A 14502-nucleotide genomic window follows, 5' to 3' on the forward strand; every position below is an offset into this window, starting at 1 on the left:
GGAAACTACAGCACTTCAGTTGATTCCAATCCTTCAAGAGAAGTTAGCAAGGCACAGATTTAAAAAGTGAGCCTCATCACTTATCACATGCCCAGTTCCAGTTTAATGGGACTGGAGCATAGGGTGTGGGGGTATGGTGAAGAGAAATGAGACCACAGGATAGGTGGGGACACATTACAGAGGGCCTTATTATGCCACAGAAGCAATCAAAGTAATATTCAGTTCGAAAGGAGAAACCACCCAAAAGCTTTAAAACCTATGTCCCTGTGCAGTTTGCTCCCTTTGCACCCATGGCTGCATTTCTAAGACATCGTGAAACAACACTGACTTTATTTTTTAAATAGTAAAATTTACTGACCAGGAAAAAAAGTCTGTGAACTTTCAAGATAAAGTCACTAAGTAAAGTCTAGTAAAGTCAGTGTGTAACTCAAAGACATTTGAGTTATAATCATTTATAAACTAAATATAGCAGAAGAGGGATTATGGCAAAGCACACACAAACAACCACCATAAAACAAATAAGAAGCTACTCATCATTACAAAAAAAGATTATCTTTCCACATGGTGGGAACCGTGCTCAGTTCGTCATCTATATTAACTCACAACCTCAGGTCAAATAGAATTATCCCCATTTTACAGATGAGGAAACTGAAGTACCTTCTCAAGATTATGTACCATAAGTAGTAGAGCTAAGTCAAACCCAGACAACCTGGACCCAGAATCCATGCTTTTAATGACTACCCTACTGCCTCCCTCCCCTGGGAAACCAAGAAAGAAAACCCACAGTGCTAGTAAGAACAGCAGAATGGAATGAGTGAAGGCCAGCAGATCAAACAAGTTAGCAAACTTTTATAATTAAAAATAAACAAGTATATGTATTTATTTTAAAATATGGTGACAGAATTGCCAAGTACATGAGCCAAAAACTGGGTCAACTAGCAACTGGAATCAGCTTAAAGGAGCCACAAACAAGATAAGTTACATAAACTATAGGAGCTCCACTAGAATGCTATCTAAGCATTAAAAAATGACACCTTTTAAGGAATAAAGAAAGAAATTTCCCACAAATAAAATGCTAAATAAAAAGCTAGCACAAAATTATTTATATAGCATGAGCCCAATTTTTAAAATGTTACATTACATACAAAAGACTAGACGGAACAACATAGAAATATTTAAAGTCGTCATGTCTTGGTGTACGGAATTATAAATAATTTTTATTTTCTGCCTCTTACAGTGTTTTCCAAATTCTTACTGATGTAAGAACCTATTAAAAGTTTCTACTTCTGGAAAACAAATAACTTATGGGGAGAGAACAGGCAAGTTATCCTTTTTCAAATAAGAGTATAAGAAATTAGCTAAAAATAATAGAATGTACTGAAATTTTATTTCTATTCATTATAATCTTAGTAGGTCTCCAGCCCTGTAATCAGCCATTTAGTTATTAAATTAAATAACTCCTAGTTCTTTCTTTAAGTAGTTTTGTTTTGTTTTGTTGTTTTTTTAAAGATTTTATTTACTAGAGAGAGAGAAAAAAAGAGAGGGAAGGAACAGGGGCAGAGGGAGAAGTAGAAGCAGATTCCCAGCTAAAGAGACAGCATCCCAATGCACGGGGCTTGATCCCAGGATCCTGGAATCATGACCTGAGCCAAAGGGAGATGCTTAATCAACTGAGCCACCTAGGTGTCCAAATAACTCACGGTTCTAACATCATTTTTACTGCACCCCACCATGAACCTACTACCCATGATAATGCTTCATTCAGTGTCTCTAGTAAGCCTCAAAATTCAAATCAAGCACCATCCCCCTTCCGGGTCCGATTCTCAGGCCCCTGTGAGGACTGCCCCCATGCCACGCAGACCCTATCACTTGCTCCTCTGTGATACTCCTATGTTGAAAATACCTCTATTATAACATGTATTAGCCTGTATTTGTTGTATTGTATAGTAGTCTCTCCTAATGAATTCAGGGATCTCTAAGGATACTGACTGGGTCTTACTCATCTTTGTCTCCTAGTAGCTAGTATGCTATTCAGTTTATTTCCATCTGTACTTTGATAAGGGCCCTCAAGTGATTCCTACACACATTAAAGTCTGAGAAGCTCGGTCTAAGCTATAGAGCAGTCCCTCCGAGAAGCGACCCGATATTCGGTATCTCTAACGGACTCACAGGGAGTGTTGATGCTGCTGGTTTACAGATCATGCTTTTGGGAGCAAAGGTCTAGGGCAGGAGTTGGCAAACTACAGCCTGTAGGCCAAGTCCAGACAGCTGCTTTTTTTAGAAAAAAAAAAAAAAAAAAGGTGAACACAGCCAAGTTCATTCGTTTACATATGATCTATGACTGCTTTTGCACAAGAGCAAAGTCGAGTAGCTGCAGAAACTCGTGGTCTATAAAGTTTTCCTATCTGACCCTTTACAAAAAAAAAGTTTACCAATCTCTAGAATAGAGGTCTTAGTCTTAAAGCTACATAACTGCTTAATATAAATGAACTCATTTTTATAAATCAAAAAAAGCATAAAATCATTTTCTTCTAGTTCTACTGTCCCCTCTTAGGAAAAGAGCTATAAAACTTGCAACATTATGCAAATATTTCTCCTGGCTAATTTCAACTGTTATTTAAAAGTTTTATGCCTCCCATACCCCAAGTAGGAATTTTATACAATCATTTCCCCAAAGTACATGTTTCCTACAATTACGCTTGCATTTTATCAAGGCTATAATTTCCTAAAACCAGTACCTCAAGGACCAATACCATATCCAGGTTTCTAAAATTATTACAATATATATTACTGACTCAGGGTCTACTTTTAAACTACTATAAAAAGCCATGAAAAAAAATGATGTGAAAGTCCACTTTGGAATTCTGGTGAATAAAGAAAAGCAGCAATGGCAGCACACAATCACCCAACTATCACCCACAGAGTCCGACAAAGAAAGATGAGAAAAAGAAAGATGTTGGCTTTGGAAAATGTAGTCTTCAGGATTCTCTATACAGAAGCACCAGCCACAAGCCCAGGAAAATCAAATCTTAAAAAAAAACAAATCATTCAATTAAAAGAGGCCCACAGTTTAGAGTGATCTAAGTAGGTTCCAAGAAACAAAGTGTGCCATCAGATACTTCAGATTATTAGTTTACGTTTTCCTTTGCTTAATTTCAGCCTTGGTTTATTCTCCACCAAATCCCACCATAAGAGATCACCCTCCCCCATCGAGTTTATTCTCGTGAGATATTTATACAGTTGTGTATTCCTGCTATCTCAGTTCAGCCAAGTTATACGGTTTTCATTTATATTCTTCCCTCATCAGTCAGCCCCTCCAGTCTCTTAATCATTCCTGTGGGTCTTCTGTGAACTCTCTCCAACTGGTCCCCAGTGATCTGGTAATGAGGTGCCTCCAACTGACTGCAGCCTTCCAGAAACAGCCTTGTTAGAGCAAAGATGAGCTCACCCTCCTCAGTTCCATGACATAATACTCCTGAGTAGATAATCCCCCACATCACAGCAAGCTAGCATACTGCCATATTAGACTATAACCCCATTCCATGCTTCCCAGATTTGGGCATTGGAGCATGTCAATGTGCTGGAAGCCAGAGGGTAAATGGCACAAGTTCCTGCAGCAACCATTCACTGGATGATGAGGTAGGTGGGAAGAAAAAAGTATTTTCATCTTAAAACACTCATACATAATGAAATAGGATGCAAAATTTGCATTAATTTCTAAAATATGGGTATGTTCATAATATTCAGATACTTGATACTGGAGGCAGAAAAGCTGCTTGGGGCTCTACTCCCAACCCCTAAGGAGTTACATGTCCACTATCCTCTACCACCAAAGGTACTTAACTGCAAACTTTGAAAAGCACTACAGTCCCCACTCAACTTATGGTTCATTACTCCACTACCACCCATCCCATATACCCACATTTTAAATAAAATTTTTTTCTGCTATGTTCCCCCATCCCTGGATATCTGTATTTTCTTTTTGCCTAACATAATTTGATAAAACATTGTTTTTAGCAAATTCACTGTAATTCACTGACTATAATCTGCCAACATTTTCAGGTTCTTCTGTAAGGTTCATTCTTCATTCATTTCATATTTCTTGAGCATTTGCTATCTGCTAGATAGTGTGCTAAAAGCTAAGGTAACAAGGATAAATAAGACAGGGTCTTTTCTTACCTTGGATGAACTCTGTCCAAGGTGGGAGATGGACAATACAATGTGGCAAGTACCACAAAAAAAGGAATAAACAATATGTGGAGGGCAAAGGGAAGAGAAAGGTAACTGCCTGAGAGTGGTTAAGTAATGACAAGAGAGACAGCAGAGCTATTACTTAAGACTGAGCAAACATTTGCAAGGCAGACATAAAAGGACTAGTACTCTAGGCAGAAAAAAACAGCATAGGCCAAAGTTGAGTCAAGAAAGGGAGTGAAGAAAAAAAAAATGAAAGGGAGTGAAGAAAAAGGTCAGCATTATGAAAGCAAAGAGTTTAGAAAGACCACCCGGGGCAAACTAAGGTGACTGGTTCTCAGCACTGTATGGTAAAGTGCTCAGGAGCATGACTCTTAACTACTGAGTAATCTTGGACAAGCTACTTCTCTTCGGTTGCCTTGGATATAAAATGGAGGTGTCCTAAGAAAAGGAAGGAACTCAGCTGCTCTTGAGTGCAAGATACGGTGCATAAGACAAAGGACTGGAAGAGGCTGGAAACTGGCCGCAGGTGATTGGCAGGATATGGCTTTACGTGCAAACCAGGCTGCCAGCTTATGATGGTAGTTTGTGTCCAGGCCACGATGGCAGCCCAGCCGGCAGTAAATTATGAAGATGGCACTGAGTGTACCTGAGAGACTAACTGGTTTTCCAGAGAAATCTTATTTGGAAACAACCACAGCAACAATCCAAAATACCGAGTGTTCTGTTTTTTTCTCAAGAGTGATGATAAACAAATCTACCTTTACTAAGAACCCACTAAGCGCCCCCACTGTTTGAAGTGCTTTACTTATTATCTCATTTAACTAGCAGCAATCACATAAGGTATCACATAAGGTATTGTTAGCCATGTTTTATGGACTAGGACACAGAAGCACAGAGAGTTAAAATAACCTGCCCATTGTCACCCAGTTGATGAATGAAAGAGCCAGGCAGTGAGATTCCAGAGCCTACACTCAACCAGGAACACTGATGTGTCAAGAACCCCAAGAAAGGGGGAAAAAAAAAAAAAGATTCTTGGGATAGGAAGAATGAGAGTTCAAGAAATACCCTGGAAATTTCAAAGAATATGACTTCCTTTTAGACTTTAAGCAATCACAACCAAAAAAAAAAAAAAAAAAAAAACAAGAGATGTTTTTTAACTAAGGGAGAACGAGGATTACACATTAAAAGAGACTGAAGAGGAGGATAGATCAATCAAATCAATCAATGGCTGAGAGTCAAGGAAAATGCTGGTCCAAGGGAGCAGCCGGCACTGGCCGCACTGGCCGCAAGGCTCGTGGGGGGTGGGGAGGCTAGAGTATGCATTGTTTCCCAGTTACAGGCAACAGGATTAGTGACCTGTGAGGTCAAAAAGATAAAAGAGAGCAAGAAGCCAAGGACAAATCGGGATTTTTTATGCTTGGGAGCCTGGATGAATGATGGTGGTGAACTAAGGAGGCAAAGCCAATGCTTAGGGAAAGATAATGAGTACAGAACTAAGTCTGAAGTGTCTATGAGATATCCAGGTGAATATATTTACAAGACAAATAGAACTAAGCATCTGAAGCTATGGAGATACCAGTATCTTGAGGGCAGTTAAAAGACACAGGAAATAAAAAGCACTGTCATACAAAACAAGTAGACCAAGAAAAAGAACAATTATAGAACCCTGAAGGGATCAACCTTAAATGTACTCCTCAACCCCCCAAAAAAGGAGGTAGTAAAGAGTGAAAAGAAACAGAGAAGAGGAAAAAACTGTATAAGTGGTTACCTGGAGGCAAAAGGAAGTGAGTATTCTAGAAACTGGTGGTCACAGTATTAGAACCAGTAAAGAGTTAGGCCAAACCCTAATCAACCACAAGGTTTTTCCCCTTGATTATTTGGAACTATGATTCTCTAATCAAGCAACTCCAAATAAAATGTGTATCTTATTTCCACCTACTCTCATTAATAATAATAGTCTTTTAGCCTAAACTTGACCCAACTTGATAACTAGTAAGCTCTTTGCAACTCAATTCAGGGATATTGATTATTCCAAAATTATTATTTTTTATTCCAAAATTATTTTAGTGTCTATAACAAATTCAGATCTGATTTAATCTGAGTCCAGTCTCTAATCCTGCAAAAATCACTGGCAAAAAAAAATATTGCCAAAATCAGCTGTATTGACATATAGCTTATATATAGTAAAAGTCACCAATTTATTTTTTTATTTTTATTTTTTTTAAAAGTCACCAATTTAAAGCAAATAATAAGAGCTTTGACAATTTTCTGAGGTTATGATATAAAACATAATCATGATACAGAACTTTCATCATTATATCTGAATCCAGTCTCTAATCCTGCAAAAATCACTGGCAAAGAAAAAAATTGCCAAAATCAGCTGTATTGACATATAGCTTATATACAGTAAAAGTCACTAATTTAAAGCAAACAATAAGAGCTTTGACAATTTTCTGAGGTTATGATATAAAACATAATCATGATACAGAACTTTCATCATCCTAAAGTTTTCTCATGATCCCCTTGTGCAACCACTGATGTGCTTCCTATCACTACAGTTTTGCCTTTTCCATGTGCCAAATGGCATCATATACAAAATGAAGTCTTTTGTGTGGCATTTCTTCTTCAATATGTTTTAGATCCATATACGTCATTACACGTAGCAGCAGTTCATTTCTCTTTACTGCTGTGTAGTAGTCCATTATAATACAATTCCTTCACCAGTTGAAGGATTTGATTCTATCCAGTTTGGGGCTATTATGGATAAAGATGCTATGAACATTCAACTATAAGTCTTGTGTGGACACATGTTTTCATTTCTCTTGGGTAAACAGCTAAAAGAGTGCTGGGTCACATGATAAGTATATATTTAACTTATAAGAAAGTGTTACACTGTTTTCCAGAGCATCTGTATCATCTTGCATTTCTACCAGCAATGTATGAGACCTCCAGTTGTTCACATTTGCCAAAAGTGAATATTGTCGGTCTTTTAAATGTTATAATTCTAAAGCAATCCAATGAGATACAACTGCAAATATTTACGTACTCAACTTAATGTAGTTAATAACAAACATAAAGGAAGAAATCAATAATAGTATAATAGTAGGGGACTTTAACACCCCACCTACATCAATGGACAGATCATCCAAAAAGAGAATCAGTAAGGAAACAGTGGCTTTGAATGACACACTGGACCAGATAGATTTAAGAGATATATTCAGAACATTCCATCCTAAAATAGCAGAATATGAATCCTTCTCAAGTGCACATGGAACATTCTCCAGAATAGATCACATAGTAGGCCACAAAACAAGTTTCTCAACAAATTCAAAAAGATCAAAGTCATACCATGCATCATTTCTGACCACAATGCTATAAAACTAGAAATCAACCACAAGAAAAAAATCTGGAAAGAGCACAAATACATAGAGGTTAAAAACATTCTACTAAATTTTACCCATTCTAGTAGGTGTGAAGTGGTCCCTCAATCTGGTCTTATCTGCATTTCCATAGGGACTAACAATATGGAAAGTATATTTTCATGTGCTCATTGGCTATTTGTGACACTTCATTGGCACTCAAATTTTTTGCATTTTTTAAAATGAAGCTGTTTGTCCTCTTACTACTTCGTTTTAGAATTCTTTTTTTTTTTTTAAGATTTTATTTATTTATTCATGAATAATAGAGAAAAGCAGAGACATAGGTAGAGGGAGAAGCAGGCTCCCTGATGCAGGACTTGATCCCAGGACCCCAGGATTACCACCTGAGCCAAAGGCAGACACTCAACCACTGAGCCACCCAGATGCCTCAGTTGTTAGAATTTTTTATTTTGCAAACAAGTCCTTTACTAGATATATGTTTGACAAAGATTTTCTGTGATTTGTTTTCAACATTTTCTCAATAGTGCTATTTACAGAATTAAAGTTTTTCACTTGATGAGATCCAACTTATCAATCATCCTCTTTTATAGTTTGTGTTTTTTATAGTCTAACTCAAGGACACAAAATTTCTTCTAGAAACTTTATCCAAAGTTTCACAAACGAAAATTTCTTGTTAAGATATTTAACAAGAGTACACGTGAAAAAATGCTCAAGAGGGATGCCTGGGTGGCTCAGCGGTTGAGCGTCTGTCTTGGCTCAGGGCATGATCCCAGACTGGGGATCACCCCACACCAGGCAGACACAGACAGAGGGAGAAAGCAGGCAATGGAGCACTCTCCCTCTGTCTGTGTCTCTGCTCATGTTCTCTCTGTGTCTGTAAAATAAATAAATAAATCTTTTTTTTTTTAATAAATAAATCTTTAAAAAAAAAAAAAGTAGAACTACATGACCCAGTAATTCCACTTCTGGATATTTACCTGAAGAAAATGGAAATGAATTCAAAAAGATATATGCACTACTATGTTTACTGCAGCATTATTTACAATAGCCAAGACATGGAAGCAAACCAAGTGTCTGTCAATAGATGAGTAGATAAAGAAGATACTTTGCATGTGTATATATATGTAAACATACACATAAATATACACATACCATATCTTCTTGATATTACATATACATACACATACAAACACGTATATGTAATGAAATATCACTCAGTCATAAAAAAAGAATGAAATCCTGCTATTCATAGCAACATGGATAGACTCCTAGAGGGTATTATGCTAAGTGAAATAAGTCATACTGTAAAAGACAAATACCATATGATTTCACTTATATGCAGAACAAACATAAATAGACTCATAAAATAGAGAACAAGCTGATAGCTGCCAGAGGGGAGGGGTGTGAGTGGATGGGTGAAAATAGGTTTAGGAGATTAAGAGGTACAGCCTTCAAGTTACAAAATAAATTAAGGCACCAAGATGAAAAATACAATATTGTTGACTATATTCCCTAAGCTGTAATATCTTTGTGTGGTAACAGATCATAACTACACTTATCATAGTAGGCATTTCATAATGTGTATAATTGCCCAATCACTATGTTGTACCTAATACATACACAATATATGTCAACTATAATTTAAAAATACAAAATATATTTTTAACAAGTTTCTTAAGCTCCTGCATGCCCTTTATCTCCTTATTTACTCAGTTTTTTTATTATTGCTTTGTTTCTTTCAAATTCAACTCTCCACATTACCAACTCTCCAGCATTTCAGTTACAGTCTGTTTCAGAATTGTGAAAGATTTTTTTTTAATCTTTTAACAGGTCTCTCCTTACTCTGCAAACTAATAAAAGGCATTTCTAAATGGAGCCAACGTTTTAGTTCCTCAGTTCTCTTCAAATTGACATAACCCTCTGGACCCCTGATGCTGGGTCTTAACATGACAACAACAAAATTCCAAAACCCAGAGCTTGTGACTGCAGGTTAAGCCAAGGACAATGAATCTACTTGCCCTTCTGGTTCTGAAGAGAAGCTTTTACAAGCTTACTCTCACCTGAGAGGAGGCTGGAAACCGTTCCCTTATCATTCACTGGTTAAAAGAAAAGTTAGGCTTATCAAGGTGAAGCTGACAGAGACCAAAGTGATTTTCCATTTCTGGATTCAATATGGATTCTCTCTGTTGCACCATTCTCTTTAAAACAAACCAGAGTTCATCAGCCTTGAAATGAAGAGCACATGTGAAAGTGCAGTTTAAAGATTTTTATTTATTCATGAGACACAGAGAGAAAAGCAGAGACACAGGCAGAGGGAGAAGCAGGCTCCCTGCTGGGAGCCTGAAGCAGGACTTGATTCCAGGACTCTGGGATCATGCCCTGAGCCAAAGGCAGATGCTCAACTGCTGAGCCACCCAGGTGTCCCGAAAGTGCATTTTAGATTCAACTGCTCCTTGGAATAGGCTTTGCCATTCTCAGCAAAGCTCAGAGAAAGGAGGAAAAAGTGATTCAAAGCTAGAGTGAGCAAAACAGGGAAACCAGGGTCAATGTATCATTGCTCATTTTGTAACTTCCTGGGACATCTGGAGAAAAAAATAGGAAACTGGCCCATCTCTGCCCTATAGTAGTCTTTCATCTACGTCAAGAAAACAGCGGCTTCAATTTACAACTCTCTCCTAGTATGATGTTTTTTTCTTATTTACCAAACTAACTCTGCTGGGCCTGAGCCACAGAATTAGGACAGGCCCCTGTGTTCCCATCCCATGGCAGCTTTTATGCTTAGGTGACCCTGGGCCACTGAATCTTGGCTATAACAGGAAAATTTTAAAACGAATTCCCTGAATCTGACAAGCCGTCTCCCTCAATAAGTCTAGGAAGGTGTTATTTCATTAACTGTGCATGAAGTAGCAGGCAAACAGCCAGATCTACAGCCCAGTGGGATGAATCTAGAGTCATCACACATGTATTTAAAAGCTAACAAAATTTCTACCTCTACTGCCATCTATACTACTGTTATTTTTAGAGAAAATAATTTACATAATCAGAAAAAAAAAAGGCTATCTTAAATGAGCATTATACAGTTCTTTAAGATTCCAGGAAGAAAAACTCAACTAGCCACAGAAATGGCAAACCAAGATGGCTCAATCAAAAGGAGAAACTCAACTCTTACATAGTATTAAAACAAAACTTTTGTTGACCTAATAATCAATGTTACCAAACAAGAAAAAAAATGAGTGGGAAATATCAGAAAGGGAGACAGAACATGAGAGACTCCTAACTCTGGGAAACAGAACAAAGGGATGGTGGAAAGGGAGGTGGGGGTGACTGGGTGACGGGCACTGAGGGGGCACTTGATGGGATGAGCACTGGGTGTTATGCTATATGTTGGCAAATTGAACTCTAATAAAAAACAAATTAAAAAAAAAAGAAGATGTGAATTTCTTCAAATGTGTATTAAAAGTCAAACTTGGGCAGCCCGGGTGGCTCAGCGGTTTAGCACCGCCTTCAGCCCAGGGCATGATCCTGGAGACCTGGGATCAAGTCCCGCATCGGGCTCCCTGCATGGAGCCTGCTTCTCCCTCGGCCTGTGTCTCTGCCCCTCTGTCTCTGAAGAATAAAAAAATAAAATCTTAAAAAAAAAAGTAAAACTTATGTTGGACCCTGAGGATTCCAAAATGAATAAGGTGGTCCCTGACCCTTAGAAACATACAGTTTAATAAAGAAGACAAGTAAACCAACTGGTGACAGTTCTGTGTAGTAATGCCTATGAAGTGAGCACATGGTGTCAGTGGAGCCTCTCAATCAAGATTAGCTCTTAGCTTCTCAGGAAACTTCATACAACCCTCCTGGGAGCAAAGCCAACTCTTCCACTGAGTTAACAGTGTTTTGGGAATTAAGGAGGTATAAAACACTACCTACACAGTATTGTCTATTCTCATGGTCAAATGACTTCCTCTCTTCAGCAGTGGTCAGAGGGGATTCCTGAACCACATACACGGCAGAGAAAAAGTTCACATGGTGAACTTTTATTGCTCACCTATTTATCAAATTGCACATGGTCTAATACAATGTGGTATCCTGATTTGGATCTTAGAACAGAAAAAGGCACTTAGTGGAAAAACTTGTAAAGTCCAAATAAAGTTGTAGTTCAGTTCATGGTATTGTACCAAAGTTAATTTCTTAGACGTGACAAAAGTACCATGGTTACCATTATGGGAAAAGCTGGGTGAAAGATATATAGAAATTCTCTCTACCATCTTTGCAACTTTTCTATAAACCTAAAATTACTCCAAAATAAAATGTGATTTTAAAAAGTTACATCCAGTTCCCCACTTTACATTCTCATTCCCCGCTAGGATTCTGATCATGCCTCCCTAATCCATACCCCAATCCAGTTAATGCTTGGTTAAAACATTTTTTTCAAATCTTTTTCAATCTTTTCTATAAACCATTTATGTAACCCAGCTGGGTGTCCTTCTTCACCCAGACATGAGAAACTAGATCATATTTGGGAGATTTTAACTGTTTTTTTCTTCTTAATAGCTTCACCACATACACCAGGGGGTATCCTTGGAGTGGAACCTCTCTAAGTGGACAAAAAGAGGAGTTAAAATAACCTGGGCTGGATCTCTGGATAAGAGCAAGAAGACTCTACAGAAAATATATGTTGTATATTATTAGATTACCTTTACCTTATCTCTGGCCAAAAAGGATTATGACTAGAAAATACAATGAACAGATGTTGACTACTAGCATCTCAATACTAATAGGCAAACTGCACTGAAATGATGCTGCAGCAAGAAGCTCTGCAAAACATTGTGCAAATTTTTCAACTATTCAAGGTAACAAAAGTTTGTATTAAAATCATATGTGTGGCTCCTGGGTAGCTCAGTTGGTTAAACGACTCTTGATTTTGGCTGAGGTCATGATCTCAGGGTTGTGAGACTGAATCCTGTGTCCAAGCTTGATGTGGAGCCCTCTTGAGATTCTCTCTCTCCTTCCTTCCATCAATTAAAAAAAACTCATATAGTGCTGTTCAATTCAGGCTAAATGACAAAACATCTATTTACCAGGACCATTTGGTTTCTGATAATTAAGTGAATACTCATCCATATTAAACCATAACTTGTAGGACAGGTTTCAAGAGTTCCACAAGGAAAACATGGTGATATAATACCAACCATATCAAGGCCTCAAAGTATGTATGTGCTCATGCTCATGGGCGCACACACGTGCACACACACATGCATATGTACATATACACAAGCTGCAATAAGGCTAAGTAACCTCAAAAGTTTGAAAACTACTATATAAAAGAATATTAGTGAAGGCTAAACATTCATGAACCTTCAAAGAAAAAGAAACCAAAGAAAGATAATTGAAATTTATTTTTTTTAATTTTTATTTATTTATGATAGTCACACAGAGAGAGAGAGAGAGAGAGAGAGAGAGGGGCAGAGACATAGGCAGAGGGAGAAGCAGGCTCCATGCACCGGGAGCCCAACGTGGGATTTGATCCCGGGTCTCCAGGATTGCGCCCTGGGCCAAAGGCAGGCGCCAAACCGCTGCGCCACCCAGGGATCCCTAAACCTATTTAATAACTAACGTCGTTGGCACTGATGGGGGCACTTGATGGGATGAGCACTGGGTGTTATTCTATATGTTGGAAAATTGAACACCAATAAAAAAATAAATTTATATATATATAAAAACTAATGTTTAAAAAGTAAAATGATATACTAGAATCTGTTAAGCTCATTAAGTATTTGTTATATGGTATGTTGTGATAATTAAATATATACATTAAAGATTTTATATATTTATTCATGAGAGACACAGAAAGAGGCAGAGACATAGGCAGAGGGAGAAGCAGGCTCCCTGTGGGGAGCCTGATTCAGGACTCGATCCCAAGACCCCAGGGTCATGACCTGAGCCAAAGGCAGATGCTTAACCACTGAGCCACCCAGGCATCCCAATAATTAAATATATATTACACAACAGTACTCTGACCTGGACCACTTCCATAAAGATGAACAGGTAGAGTAATTCCTGTGAAAGAGTTCAATTTGCATACCTCTGTTGAACAATCTACCATAATATATGTGTTCACCAGTCTATCTCCAATACAGATCTGAGCTCTTCAAGACTAACCAGTCCACTGCCTAGAGCAGAACGGGCCCTTAATACATGCCTTCTGAATGAAGGCACGTGCAGCACTAATGTACCTCTGAGGTATCCTTATGAGCCAATTTGGTATCAACACCTTAGGAGCAGAACATGCTGTATACCATGTGACATATTTAGGAGACAGTCAAGTTAACTGAAAAATAATTAATGGCAACTAATGTTGAAAAAAACTTATATCACATCGGACATAAAAATAAGTGTATAAACTGTAGCTTGAAAATGAAGAAAATATCTGTGAATTAGTTTTTTCCCCTTGAAGGCCACCAAAGTCAATCTATCTTTAACTTTCTAACATTGAAACATAAGAGTTTTAAAAGAATCTTTCATTAATCCATAATTTTATAAAGAAATTTGTTATTAACTTAGATTGGTAAGTAAGACCAATTAGTGAATGGAATGAAGTCCAAGCCCAATTATGTGTTCAAAACTGTGGGTTGAATGCCCTAAAAAATTCTTTCTCTTCAAGACTGCAGAAAAATACAAAACAACTTTCTTGACTGCTGAGAAGGACTAATAGTATTTCTTTTTCTCACAAGTATGTAATCAAAAGCAATTACTTTCTGCCCCCCCCCCCATTGCCATCAAAGCATGCTATACCTCAGTACTTTAATTTTAGACTATAAGAATGTCAGATTGCAATCAAATTACAATTTAACAAAAACATTTTTTTTTATGTTCTCATTCCCTGTGGTGTTCCTACACCAATTTAGCTCCCTCTCAAATATTAACAAGGAAACAAGAA

General features: G+C 37.6%; 1 protein-coding gene across 3 annotated transcripts in view; it reads right to left on the bottom strand.

Moving 5' to 3' along the window:
* AREL1 (apoptosis resistant E3 ubiquitin protein ligase 1) overlaps positions 1–14502 on the bottom strand; it is a 42785-nt gene that overhangs the window by 26266 nt on the left and 2017 nt on the right. The window lies entirely within an intron of this gene.

The sequence above is a fragment of the Canis aureus genome, chromosome 9 (genome assembly GCF_053574225.1).
Source record: "Canis aureus isolate CA01 chromosome 9, VMU_Caureus_v.1.0, whole genome shotgun sequence".
Classification (NCBI taxonomy): domain Eukaryota; kingdom Metazoa; phylum Chordata; class Mammalia; order Carnivora; family Canidae; genus Canis; species Canis aureus.